This window comes from Cuculus canorus, chromosome Z (assembly GCF_017976375.1).
Source record: "Cuculus canorus isolate bCucCan1 chromosome Z, bCucCan1.pri, whole genome shotgun sequence".
Classification (NCBI taxonomy): domain Eukaryota; kingdom Metazoa; phylum Chordata; class Aves; order Cuculiformes; family Cuculidae; genus Cuculus; species Cuculus canorus.
Genome location: NC_071441.1, coordinates 51,760,193 through 51,775,059, shown reverse-complemented (window position 1 = coordinate 51,775,059; position 14,867 = coordinate 51,760,193). Strand labels below are relative to the sequence as shown.

The 14,867-nt window shown below is 45.0% G+C and overlaps 1 protein-coding gene across 2 annotated transcripts in view; it reads left to right on the top strand.

The window, feature by feature from the left end:
- The window catches only part of CORO2A (coronin 2A), a 60,210-nt gene that overhangs the window by 3,554 nt on the left and 41,789 nt on the right, over positions 1–14,867 (top strand). The window lies entirely within an intron of this gene.

The window sequence follows — 14,867 nt, the reverse complement described above, 5'->3', positions numbered from 1 at the left end:
CCTCAGCCTCTGTAGCACAGTAGTTCTTCTTGCATCAGGTATCTGTGGAGTTTTGCTTTCGAGGCTGTTGGAAGTTCAGCTCTGCCAGTGCCATTCAGTTCTCAGCCAGCTTCCACATGGTCACATGTGAGGTTTTTAAAAAATGGTTATTTAAAACAGTGTTTCACAGTGTTTGTTCTGAGCAAGAATATACAAATCTTGAAAATTAGAAAGCATGAAACCTTAGAAAAGTGTAGCTACCATTTTGCCTGAACCACTGTCACAGTAGCTGTGCTCCTGTCTAAGGATCCTCACATTGATGTTACTGGGAACACTGTCTAGTAATGGGAACACTACCAGAGAGGACCAATCTTCCTTGTCATCCTCTGGTTTCTTTCACTTTATCGGGCCCCTAAAAGAAGCCTGTGCTGGAATAAAATTGCAGGCTAATAGGCACAGAGAAGGCAGACAACTCTTTAATTGCAACAGACAAATAGAAGAAGTCAAAGATTGTCTTGCTAACATCTACTTAAATGTAATTGGCTCACATAATTTTTCCCTGCCATTTTCTCTAATTTAATTTGAATACCAAAATACACACACAGAAGAACAAAAATAAAATCAGAATAGCATTGCTCCAAGTTCCTGCTCTCATGATATTCATGTCCTCCTACAGATACAGGCTCTTTTCCTTGCAATCAGGGAGGATCAGAGTTCCTCTTCTGACCACTCCTGCCTATGACTCATGCTTCTCTTTGAATTTACAAAGGTCTTGATGTCAGTAACTGATGCCTGAAGTCTTAATTGTAAAGATTGATTTTGCTAATGATAGCCTGGCATCCAACAGCTTCCATAGAAATCAATAGGAGTTTGGTGTCTCACAATTTTAAAAATAATGACACTCATTTAAAGGCTTAATAGTGATTTAAGGACTTGACTTTATGGCCCTTTGCACCTATTTGAGGCTTTTGCCCCCCCTGCCATACATTAAACCCTGTGCAATAGCCTTGGGTGTGATGCACTTTGCCAGGCAAACCAAGTCATAGAGCAGAAAAACCCAACCACCACCTAAGACTTTATGAGTAAAAGCTCAAGTGGGAAGTTGACACTTTTGTCTTTCTTGGTGTCCAGGTTGTGTTATGGTGGATTCCTGTGGAGCTGAAAAGATCAGAAGCCTCTTGTGTCTTACTGATAAAGTATTCTTCAATCTGACTGAGAAACTAGAACCCGAGTTAGTGGGTGGAAGCAGGAGTTATTATTTGGCAAAAAACTAAGGCAGTTGTGTTTTTAGCAGCAAAGAGGAGGAATCCTGAGAAGAGCTTCCGAAGATGATATATTGCTAGACATTTGAACAGGATATTCTTCTAAATAATGTGATGCTGTGCAGACAGTGGTGCTCTCTGGAAGAAGGTGACATCTCTCAGCCTGCCATTAGCCTAACAGCAACAGCTACCTGGCATCCTGCAGAGATTTCTTTCCCTACCTTGTCACCCCTGAAGTATCCCATCTCTCCTTGACGGAGAGCATTCATGCCTCTCTGCAGGCTCTCAGTATCTTCTGCTGGGCTTTGTCTTTAGGGCCCCAAGGTGGTATTCTTATTTCCCAACACAACAGCTAACTTTATTATCTGAGTTTTGTTTTATGTTTGTTGGAGAGATGACAATTTGAAGGCTGGAGTTCTCTGAGCTGCTTTAGACACTGACTGTCAGTGGTGATAAACACTGTGGTGGCTGGAGATCTGGAGAGGGAAGGATAGGTGACGTCCTCATAGAGACAGAGCACTGTGTAGGACTGGTATTTGCCTCTGCAGCTGGTGTGCATTGACTGACTGAGGTCACAGTTATTAGCCAGACAGGGACTTAGCAGGACGGTTTGCTCGTCTGTTGTACCTCTGCTTTGGAGGTTTTCAGAATTCGTGTGGGCAAGGCCTTGAGAAACCTGGTCTGACTTAGGGGCTGACCCTGCTTTGACCAGGAGTTCACACTACCAACCCTCAGAGGCCCCTTCCAGGCTAAATTTAACTGTTAATCTGTGATGATAGTAGAAATGAAAGCCTCATAGTGGTATTAGGAACCAAAGTACTAAGAAGTTAAACCTAGGAAACCCATAGCTCAAGTCCACTTGGAAATTCTGCCTAGGTCTGTATCTCCTATACTTCTTTTCCAACACTCATGTTGAATAATGAACTTGGATGAGCGATGAGGATCCCTAACTTTCTGCTGCAGCACACGTGTCTGCTTTATGGATCCATCTACTGGATGGAGGCAAAATATTGACATTTGTCCTTAAGTATATTGTCTTCATCCTTGAGGTTTCAAAAAACATTTTAATAAGGCTCATCTTGCTTTTATATCGGGGAATCTCCTTGGTTTTGGTGCCCAGCCCTTTGTGGGCTGTTAGTGGAACAGGACTTCATAAGCTTAATTGAGAATAGATCTGTTTGATGTATAAAGAGCAAACTGAAGTGACAATTACTGTCTCTTTCTTTCAATTTTGAGAAACCAGTGAAACCAGTCATTAACTAGTGTACAGTTTTGTATGTATTTCAGAAGAACTTTCCAGTGTCTTACCCATTCTTTCTTCCCTGACAGTATGACTTGCTACATGAACTTTTCTGTGGCTTCATGACAGCTTGTGCCTTATACCCACAAAAAATATAGCAGTGTTTATACTCTTATTTCTACCTGTGTTGCAGTGAACCTCAGTTGTAGCGGTTTGGCAGATTAATGGCACAGACATCATATGTGGCACTAGAAGGGTTTCACACATCTTTTGCTGCTGTGGGGTTCTGCTGCAAATGGTACCACTGTCCACCAGTAGTACACGCAGATGATGGCATGGTGTCCTAGTCTATAAGTCTGGAAATCTGCGAGTGTGTTGAATTCATACAGAAAGGTATGTCTTCCCCAGGAAATTCAGACCTTTGTTTTGAATTCTTTCATTGAGTTTCTTTATTTTGAGACCTCCCTGTCCCTAGGGTTCGCTGGCATTGTGGGGCACCTAAGGTGTCACGTAGGGCAGCAGTAGTGCTCACATGCTGTCCTTAAGCCTGCTGGAGGACCCGTCTGTGGGACTGTTGCCACTTGCTGTGCTGTCATCTCTGGCTGAGCAAGAGCTGGGAGAATGATGTTGACTCCGCTGGCTCAGAGCAATCTGCAGAAGTTTCCTGGAGCCTGAAGACTTTTGCTGGTACTGAAAAGCCCTAGATGCAGATGAAATTTCATGAATGCATATAAAATATCCACAGAAAACTGCATATTCAGTCAGGTGCAGTGTGTCCCAGTGTGTCCCATTCAGTGCTTTTCTTCTCACTCTTCTTCACACACATAGTCTTTATTTTTGCTGCCTAAAGCAGGGAAATCTTGTCTCCAGGCTGCTTAGCCAGCATTATGTCACATGTCCAAATGCCACTTTAATTCACAGCCAGACTTCAAGGGCTGTACTACCTTTCATTTTTTTCCTTTCCTTTTAGTTTTTTTTTTTTTTCCTTTCCACTGATGCTGTGAAAAGATCAAATACTGTCTGGATACATTTACAGTGCAGCTGTGTCTTGAATTCTTCATGCAGTGCTGGCTTTCTGCTCATGGAGGACCTGGTAGTGCAGAAGAGGAGGCAGAAAATTTCATCTTGGAAAAGGTGTGCCTGAAAAGGGATATGATAGGTGGCCTTCGACATATGGTAGAATGATGGGATGAAGAATTCAGACAGGATGTGATGTTCTTCTGTTTATCACTGCCCAGAGACTACAGGATGTAGATAAACAGTGGAACTCATTGACATAGGGTGTTGGTGATGTGGTTCAAGAAAAGCCATTAGATGAATTGGCAGGTGGAAAATCCATTAGGGCTGTCTAAACAGACAGATAAGCTTTTTGCCTGAAGAAGTTCCTGAGGCATAGATGCCCACGGCTGATTCAAAGGCAGAGTAAAGATCAGCTTGTCAACATGGATGTCAGCTGTGCTGAGGAAAGAGGCTGGCATGGAAAGTAGTGGTGGTAGAGGGAGCCCATAGTGGGGTGCTCAGTTGGGACATGGAGGTTCTGCTGGAAGTGGTCCTCAGGTGGAAGGGTTGGTGAGATGGGTGATGCCGAGGGGCAGAGCTGGAAGATGATCAAAACTCATACTGGAGGAGCTTGGCAAAGATGCTGGCAGGAATGAAGTATGTAGAAAATAAACTACTACATGGGAGGAGAGGCTGATCTTTGTGACAGATAGGGAGGTGTGAAGAGGCGGACTGGTAACAGAGGACAGCAATGATGCTAAAAGAAATGATCAGAGATGGAGGAACACCCAAAACCGGTATGAGAGAGAGATACTTGAAGGAGAGGAGGTAAATAAAATAGGCTGTCTGAAGACAGGCAAGGCTGAAGGTCAGAGAGGAATGTCTGTGGAAACCTGTCTGTTCAGCGATTGAACTCATCTCTCTGTTAACTGTAGCCACATCCGTAGTGCAAGAGGAGTAGACCTGTGGAGTGAAATGGGTGGTACTCGGACTTCATATTCACAGGTGTTTTGGAAGTTTTAATTTGATGTAGCTGGTCCCATTAGCAGATGGAGTGCCCTGGGTTCTGATCCTGGAATGATTTTAGTTTCATCTGGAGGGAATCCTGTCTACGTGCTCCAGGATGGCTTTGGAATGCAAACTGGAGTGCAGTAAATGGTGGCAACAGGAGATTTGTTTCAAAAGCATGCTCCCAGTTTGAACCAAATGCTACTTCTGCACCTGCACTGATGGATTTACTTCAGATTGATTCCAATGGTTTTCCAGAGATTGTGCATTTCTGAAGTCCGGCGGGTGAATGAACAGACACAGAGTCTAATTTCCCTGGCAGGGAAGGCATGAGTAGTCCTCCCACTTAGTTCGCATTAGTCAAAGATAGACTAATATATAAAAACTGAACGTGCTATGTCTGCTCTAAACAGTGAATCAATTTTAAAACTTGTGATGCTGCAGAAAGTAGCATTGGCTGGTGTGTCTGTAATACCTGCATTTGCCACACTCCCTTGCTGGCTTTTCATGCATCAGATAAATGGGGCCTGCTGCTAGGAAGTTCAAAAGTGTGTTAGGAGTTTTCTGAAGAACAGAGAGATGCCAATTCTAATTTAATCAGCCACTCAAAGAGAAAAGCCTCAACTGGAATCACAAAACAATTCCGCAAGTGCTGTATAGGTGTGGGAGAGTTCCCCACAATTCTCTTCTCTGTGGGCTCCTAAATGTTTCTCGCATGCTTCAAGGGAGGTGGAAGACCTCTGCAGCTATGGGCTTCAAAGACCTCTGATGCTGCCCTCCATCTTTCAAAAAACAAAGTCCTGCTGTTGTTTCTTCCAGAAGGACAAGAACTGTCTCCCTTTGCTCCTGGCTCATCCCTGGGAAACCCACAGCCAGTGTTTTTCTAGTCCATGGTAGTAGGTACCTGTGTCTTTTGCTGCTGTAAAGAGTTACTAACAGTGGGATGCAGCTCTTGGAAGGGCAGTCACAGAGCCAGATTCTTGGCAGTGACAGATAGTATAACAAGGAGAAAAGGATGCAAGCTGCATCTGGAGGGAAGTAGGTCAGGTGTTAAGAGAAAACTGCATCCCCAGGAGGGCAGTGCAGCCCTGGAACCATGCAGGTGGAGGCCTTCATCCTTGCGGATTTTGAAGGCTCTACATTCTCCCTCAATTTAGAGCTATGGACAGGTTCACTATGAGGCTGAACTGGAGACCACCATGGTGAGGTTCTCTTGCCTGCGTCTTTGCTTCTGTGCTTGTGCTTTCCTGCTCAGACAGTCAGAGCCTGGTTAGCACCCTAGCTCTGTAGCAGTTTCCACTTTCACCTGGTTGATCAGACTCATTTTTCCTGGGTAAATTTGGAGATGAGTTTCTAAGGCCAGCCTTGGTCTCGCTGGCCGGAATCTCATCACATCCTGCAAGCATTCTAGCCTGTGGGCTAGTTAGACCACAAACCTTCAGTCATGGGGAATGTGGTTACATTAGATCACATTAGAGGTAAGAGCTGTATCTTCAGATATTCAAGCAAAGTTTGTAGCCTCCAAACCTTCGCAGAACTCAAGAGAAACAACTGCAGTTGGCATATTTCCACTACCACGCTGTCCTGCTGGACACTTCAGGTTTCCTTATCTATCTGTGTCCTGGTGGCAGCCACAACTCCTCAGCTAGGTAGAAGTAGTTCGGTAAGAATGCTCGCTAGCCCAAAGGACCCCACTTGGGCTTCTGTGGGCAACTAACCAAGGTCTTGGGATTCTCTGAAGGTGGTCAGATCCCCCAAACTAATGATGCTCAGCTTTGCTGCAAGGAAAGCCCTCTGTACGGTAGCCTTTAGCAGAGGTACCGCATCTGCCAGATGTCTGCAGGTGTGCTTACACCTCATGATGAAGAGCAGTGGGACCGAGCATCCCTGTCTTCCCAAACAACATGGAAGGCTACTAACACCCAGCTGCATCTTTTCAATGGGGAGATAAACTTTTGTTCCTGAAACTCAGAAGCCAGCTTGCCTTGACTAGCAGGAAGCTTCTGCCTGTGAAACAGGAGAGTGAAAGCACAGTGTTCTGGTTTCAGGAGAAACTGCTAAGTGGCAGAGCGTCAGATGATGAGTTTTTCAAGGCTGCCTTTCTGACAAAGAATGTGGCAACATCTCTTAAAGTTTGTGCATTTCACCACTTCTTTTTTATAATGAGTTTTTGCAAGGGGAGGTGGCAGGGGAGGTTTCCAATTTTTTATTGTTCTTTGAACCGGGATTGTTGTATTTGCTTTACTTTCGTAACAGAGCAGGATCTTGCCAGGGTGGAAAAGCTCTCTAAGGTGGAATTTGCCCTCTCATTGAATTCAAAAGCACATTAGTACTCACAAGGAAGTTGATAAGCCATAATATTTTCTTTGCTGCCCAGGTAACTAGCAGAGTGAAAGAGAGTATTGTCTCTGGAGAATGCAGGCAGGTTGGGTTTATCTTTCTGCTGGAGTACACAGGTTATCTTGGAAAGCTGGAGGTGAACCAGAGGAAGGAGGGGCTTGCCCTCCAAGAGGCTTGGGTGGCCCCATCATGTTACAGTCATACTGCCTCCTACCCCTCCTGGGAGCTCTAATAAGCCTAATGAAACTGAGTTGAGTTTTGGACTTACTTTGGGTTTTGCCAGCCTTTCACACTCCCCTGACCCACTACTGTGTTTTTTAAAGGACTTGTTGACTGAAGCTATTTATGTCCTCAGCACAGCATCTTCCTTTCTGTCAGAGCTTGTAGGGCAGGAGTACTACATGAAGCAGACACAGGACACATGGTAAAAGGGGAAGAAGAACTACCATAAAATTGTGTGGCCACAATTGTGTGGCCACCGAGTGTGGGATCGTCCCCGGAGGATTCCTCTGTCCCTCTTGGGATGCACAAACTGACTTTACACTGACAGAGCATAAGTTTCTTCAGACTCATTGGAGGGTGGGTCATGCTCTTCATCTTGATTTCTAGTTGATGTTGGCTTAAAAATATTCATGAAGCGTCTTCTGCTGCCTAGGGGAAATCGTGTGTAGCAAGGAGGTGTTTCACTCCCTGTGTCTGAGTGAGAGGTGTGAAACTTCAGGAAGTGGAGCTCCAGGCACCACTGGTAGCTGGGTGACAGTGATGGTACCACAGCTGCATCAGGCTCTCTTGTGTCAGAGTAAATAACTTCAGTTGCTCATAAGAAAAGCGATGCTTGTCTAGGCACTGCAGGGAAGTCCAAGGTTGGGCAACAGACCCTCCATGGGCACTTCCCAGCCTATTGTCTTCCTAAGCAACCTGGAGGCTTGTCGCCTGCTTTATACCTCTCACAAGGGGAAAAACAGCCCTTCATGAACTTCAGTAAAGATAAATGTCAACTTCTGCCCCTGTTTTGCAGCAGCTCCCTGCAGTGGTGCAGTCTAGGTCCAAATGACAAGACAACAGCTCTTAAGTGAGGGCTGCAAGGGTCGTGATGGCCAGGAAATTTGGCCGGAGTCATCTGCATAACTTTGCAAGTCCTGCATGCCGTTTGCAGACTGGGCTTCTCTACGAGACTGTAGGCAGTCAGGTTTCCCAAGGAGACTATGGGATCTCCATCCTTGTTAGTCTTCCAAATTTAGCTGTCCAAACAACATGGCCGGCTTTTGTAGGAAGCATTGCTGGGGTCTGAGGATAGGACTCAGGACATACAGGAGTGCTTTCTGGCTTATTTTTTTCCTGTGATTCTGTATCCTTTATTCTTGTAATTTCTTTTTGCTTCTCCCACATTTCCCAGAGGATGCTCAAGTATACATTCAGCACCAAGCTTGGAAGCGACTCCAGTAATAAAATAAAGAATGGGTGATAATTCAGCCGGTACTTCATAATGCAGCTTCCCTACAATGTTCTGGGAGATACTACCCAAAATAGGATCTTAGGCTCCTTGTCAGCTCAGATGATAGGAGAATCTGAGCCTCTTGGGAGCTGCCTGAGGCAGTGGTCTGTGCTTGTTTTTCTCTTTGCTTTCTTCCTTGCTCTTGGTCATTGCTACTGGCTGTCCTGGGATGACTCAGTTAAAAATACCCTGGCTGAGCTATTTTTTGAGGCAGATATGCTCCATCTCCCTGCTCTGCCAGCGTGACTGAAAAGCAGAGCTGTGGAGTAATACCAGGTGGTGGGGTTATGACAATATCATGAGCAAGTGTCACTATTAGGGAGTTTTTATGATGGACTTTGTTGGGTGGGTGTTGCTGCCTGCCTCAGGGAGTGCATTGTGGTTTCACCTTTGACTAAACACAAATGCAGTCAGAAAGCTCATCCAGGATGACCTCTGGAATTTTGCTGTCTCACCTTTGCTTTGTGAAAAGTGCTCTTGTTTCAATCCTGACAGCCCTAACCTACCCATGGACATAGGTGCTTAAAATTATTTTGAAGTTCACAACCAACCTTGGTATGTCTTCTAACATGAACAAAATTTGCACAATGTGCATTTTGCAAAGTCTGGGGCTTTGGTATATGAGAATCATAGAATCACTAGGTGGAAAAGACCTTTGAGATCATCAAGTCCAACCGTACCTGTCCACTACTAAATCATATCCCTAAGCACTTCATCTACCTGTCTTCTAAATACCTTCCTGGGCAGCTGTTCCAGTGCCCAATAACCCTTTGAGTGAAGTTTTTCCTAATGTCCAGTCTGAGACTCCCCTGGTGCAACTTGAGGCCACTTCCTCTTGTCCTATCGCTTGTCACTTGGGAGAAGAGACCAACACCCACCTCACTACAACCTGCTTGTAGAGACTTGTAGAGAGCGAAAAGGTCTCCCCTCAGCCTCCTTTTCTCCAGGCTAAACAACCCCAGCTCCCTCAGCTACTCCTCATAAGACTTGTTCTCCATCCCCTTCGCCAGCTTTGTTGCCCTTCTCTGGACATGCTCCAGGACCTCAAAGCTGAACACAGGATTCGAGGTGCAGCCTCACTACTGCTGAGTACAGGGCCACAATCACTTCCCTGGTCCTGCTGACCACACTGTTTCTGATACAAGCCAAGATGCTATTGGCCTTCTTGGCCACCTGGGCACACTGCGGGCTCATGTTCATTTGGCTGTCAACCAGCACCCCCAGGTCCTTTTCTGCCAGACGGCTTTCCAGCCAAGCTGCTGTAGCGCTACATGGGGTTTTTGTCCCAAGTGCAGGACTCACTACTTGGCCTTGTTAAACCTCATCCCATTGGTCTCAGCCCGTCTATGATACTATGATCCAGCCTGTTCAGATTACTTTACAGAGCCTCTCTACCCTCAAGCAGATTGACATTTCCTCCCATCTTGGTCCTTGGTGGGCTGCTTTGGGATCTCACACTAGAAACCTGCTCTGAGACAATGTGGTACCAGCTGGTGATGACAGTTGTGGGGTGTAGGGCTGCAGTGGGCTGCTGGAGCTCTGCTGTTCATTATAGGCCAGGTCTCTATGCAATGACTTCCCTGGCAGAAGTGGATATTTGGGGGAGGCAAAAGTTCTGGAAACTCCTTCTGCTTGTGGTCCAAGCAAGATGATGCCTATGTGCTTGCTCAGAGAAAGATTTGGGCCTTGCTATTTTGCAGATGAGGAAGTCAACTAATTTCCATCTTGAGTGACTCATTCACCCCCTACTTCGTGTCCTCTGTGTTTGTGCAATGTTTATACTAGAGGCAGAGGTGTTTTTTTCACAACGAGCTTTCCAGAGCATTATAGTTAAGTATCTTTGCCATGCTGGAGATCTGCAAATATTTTGAAGTGTTATTTAGAGCCAGATTTCCTGATAATACATCTCTAGAATACTGCCTCTTTGAGATCTTGCTTGCTGTTGTCATTTTGTCCCACACCACCTCTGCAGATCCTAATCCATCTGCACCAGTAGCAAGTCCTCCTTCAGGTAGCCAGCAGCCTGGAGGTTGTGCTTTTACCACAGAGTGCTAAGCACAGAGTGCAATCAACATAAAAAGCCCAAACTTTGGAATACTATGTGAGATCAAATTTTACTTAACTTATTAAAACAAGAAAGGTAGCAAATGATTAGTAGTGATTAACAACAAGATAACATCAGCAACTTTAAAGGCAATGTGTCTGATCATTGCTACAAGAGAATAAATATAGTAATTAAGAAGATACATCACCAGTTGCCCTGTTATTATCATACAGATCCGCAGTCACTGGGGAGCCCATTTTGCACCCAGGATTTGGAGAGCCTTCCCAGACAATTGGAAGGTCCAACACAGTGCCCCCACTTGTAGGTTAGGTCTCTAAAGTCACTGCAAGAAGGTCCAGCTTTTATATTGTTAAAATGACAACTTACATAATTCTAAACCCACAGAATCCATAGTCTCAGCCAGTCATTGTCATCCCCTCCCCTCCCCCTTGGAACTTTGGCCACTGCTCAAGAAAGGAGATAAGAAGGTAGCGGGATATCGCTTATCTTTGAACTAAGGGGCTTGTCGAGGTGTAGCATTCCTACATAGTTCTTCTTTCACACAGTGTTCATGCTCATGCTGATTGGTCAGCCTGGGTGTTGATGGTCTTTTTCTCATCCTGTGTATGCTAGAGAAGCTACAAATAAGGTGGCACTGCCCAGTTCTACTGATAATACCATGATACATTTTCTCACATTCTGTGTGTTAGGAATAGCACAACACTATTCTACTGATAATAGCAATGTGAGAAGTTACAGATTAAACAGTACATACAGCAATGCAATGCAAATCATCCATTGGTCACCTATATTGTTTTAGTCATGTTGAACAGGCCCTGTCCCTCCATAATGCTGAAATGAGGTGACAGAAGCAATTCCCACAGCTCCCGGTGGGCTGCCAAGGAGAAAGGACCTTTGTGCTTCTGTAGAGGACTGATACTCAAGCTGGTGCTAGAGACATGGACAAAGCACCACTTCCATCACCTATTTTGCCTCTGAAAATAGAGAGGTTTGAGCCTTATGACTGAGGCTTGGTTTGGTGAAGGCTTATTGCCTGTGCCCCCAGCACTGGAGAAGGGTGGTATGACTATAAGGCTGCTTTACAGCGGAGAAGAGAGATGTGGCTTATGTGCTGTGGGGCTGGTGGGGTTAGCTTGACCCTCTTGGGAAGCAGCCTGCAAGTGAGATGCTGCTTTTAGAGGGTAGCATGTGCTTTTTCTGAAGGTTGACTGAAATCTTACTCTGAGCTCTCTTAATCTGTGCTGTGTAATGGTGGATGTGGATCCTTTAAGAATAAAAAACAAAGGCAGACAATTGATAAAATTAAATGCCATTGAAGGATGGCTGATTTAAAAGGCTCGTTCTTAGACAGCTGATGTAAAAGGCTTCCAGCTCTAGTAGCAGGTAGGGTTATTTTTCCATGGATGTGCCCCTGAGCAGCTCTAAAAAGGTCCTGCTGCCTGATAGAAAAGCCTGCTGAAAGGTTTTTATTTGCTGCTTTGGACTGATTGGAGTACAGATGCTTGGGAAGACGTGCTGCATTATTCATGTGGTAGATACCTTAGCTAAAAGCTAATGTACAGCCTGAAGGCTTTGAGAAGTGGTACAGTCCTTTGTGTGGTTTTGTTGATTCACTGGAGAGCCTGGACTGCTCCTAAGCTTTTTCCTGAATACTGAGATTGATAAAGCAAATCGAGGAGTGTTAGATCACTCAGCTAATGGTTCTCTTTTCTTGTTTACAAACTATTCACAGCTTTTTTTTTTTTTTAATGCATTATTCATTTTTTTTTTTAATGCATTATTCAAAACTGCTTGCTGGACTAGTCCTGTTTGTGAGACTTCACTGGTAACTCACTTTTCTTGTGGCACCAACTTAAACTGCTTCCCGGATGAGGCTCAAGTGTCTGAGGTGTGGTATGCATGCCAACGCGGTCTGAAAACTGACTGAGCGTATGCAATAACTGCCCCACACTGGATTCTCCATTAATACATATTCAGTAGTATTACCCATGAAGTTTCCTAATGTTGAATGTAGATGCTGGGGCATCCACCACCGGCAGCAGGGCTGCAGGAAGTTCCTGTGTTTCTGTGTGCTGGCCATGGTGGGAGGATATCAGGTAGGGTTTGGGATGCTGTGTTCTGAGATATGGAGCCCTCTTTTTGTGGGAAGAGGCACAATTGCATCATACGTACTTGTGCCTGGACTGCCTAAGCCCTTAGAGATCACCTTCTGAGCTGCTGGCGGCTGGCAATGTGTATTTCTTGCAGAAATAGCTTTAAATTATACTGCAAGCCCTGGAGTCAAAGATGGGAATTTTTTTTCTTGCTTGCACCACATCTAGTGGGGAGAAGACATTGCTGGATTCAGCAAGGCAAACTTCGTTGCCCATTTGTGGCCACTGCCTGTAGTTGCAGTAATTTGTGTTCCAAATGCATAAAAAGCCAGCCTGGGAACAAGTCTCTCTCTGTAGATCCCTTCAATGTCTTTTAGCAACTGGCTGCCAAGTGACATGGTCAAGGCCATGACCCAGTGGTCAGGTTGTGCGTGTGGGGCCTCTGAACTGACAACCCTTACCACCAAGGCAACATCCTTAAAGCTCAGCCTGGAGTTGTGGAAGAGGCAACTGCCTCTGTTTGCCCAGTGTTAAGTGGAAATAAGCTGTTTATCAAGAGGTGAAAAGCACTGCATTCTATCTGGACTGTTCATTATTCTCGTAACAATAAGTCTGTAGCCTCTGAGCTTGTAGTATTGTTTGAGATGACACATACAGATGGTATTTAAAGCTCTGGTTTGCTGCATAATCATGTTGTCTTGTTGACTTTGGATTCAAAGGAATTTGTTACTGATAATTTCTCCTTGTTAGTGTTATTACACTGCAGAAGTGGAATTTGGACAGCAAGGTGTGTATGGGGGTGTGTGATCTACTCTCTTGCAGACGTACCTAAGAGAGAGTCCACGGCTTGGAGGGGAGCCCAGCTTAAAGTCCAAGGCTCACAAACCATTTGGTGTGGTAAGTTTGAGAGAAGCTGGACCAGAAATGGCATGATCTGTGCTTACTGATGGCAGGTGACCAAGTTGCAAGGGGTCTGGTTTTATCTTGAAGCAGTGGCTCAAGACATACCGTGATAAAACATCTGTAAAAGGCAGGAGACTGTTTCACATGTGTGTGTCTTGCGAACTGTAGATAACACTGATATTCTTCTGTTTGCATTTAGGGTTGCCTTTTTGAGGACGCATTCATCTAGTATTTTGAAACTTTGAGGACGGAAGCATGTGGGTGGGTTTTTTTTCTTTTCCAATGTAAAAGTTTACAAATTAAAAAATGTAAACTTGAGAACCTCAAATCAGTGAAAAATGTTGTCTACGTGAGGGTTAGAGCCAGCATGCCAACCTATAACAGGGCTGTGGCAAATCTATGCACCGGGGCAAGTGAAATGCCCAGCACAAATCAGCAGGGCCATATGGCATTGCTTGTATGTGCATATGCCCATACTCTGGCTGCGCTGCTGGGTGCAGGGAAATGACTTGCAAAGGGCAACAGTCAGATACACCAGACCTAAAAGGTGGATGATAGATGACTTGCAAAAGCAATCAAATTGGCAGAAATGTGTAGTTTTTCATAAGAAGGTGTTCTCTGGGAGTTATACCCTGCCCCTTTCCTTTGCAGGAAAAGAAAATTTCTGTTTTGAAATTAAAGAGCTATAACTAGAATAAACAGAAGAAGAGAAGAAAATGGGATTGATAATGTTCTTTGCTGAGCTGCAAGGTGTGAGTTGTTATTGCTTTCTGGATTTCTAGAGCTGTTGCTTTCCATGTACTGCAAAGCACAGACACCTTTACTTGTCTTTTTACTACCACAGGGCTTTCCAGGCCTATTTGTATGGCAATACCACCAGATGTGGTAAGCTAAGGCCTGTAATTATATTAACAAAATCACACCGGTGTTGCTGGTCCACCTTGACACGTAGAAATTAATCCAAAAGGAGTGCTTCTCACAGGGTAAAAGGTGAAGATGCCCTTCATCTCTGTCTTGCCTGTAGATAAGCATGTCTGCACAGCGGCATTTATTGGTGTGCTCAGCAAAACCCAGTGCGGGGAGGGAGGTGAGAGCCTTTCATTCAGAGAGCTGCCAGGACACACAGCGCTGGGGACCTGAATTTCCACAGTAAGATTTTATGCAACCTGAGGTGTGCTGTGAGAGGAGGTGTCCAGGGTCATTGGTTTTGAATTTGAGTGTTGCTCCAGATGTCCAGTCATATGTGGGACAGAAGCTATCTTCCTGCTGTGTATAAGACTTTACATGAGAGACCTGCTGATGACACAGATATTTTGTGTGCTGGACCTGGAGTGTAAGTTTTTCTTGCATTTTGGAAAAAAGCCCCATGAAGCCCCATGAAGCCCCATGAGAACAAAAGCTTGGAGATCCCAAAGAATCTGCTCCTCTGTTTGGAATAACAGCAGTTTTCTGGCCTGCATGCAATCCAGTCCCTGGACTCCAG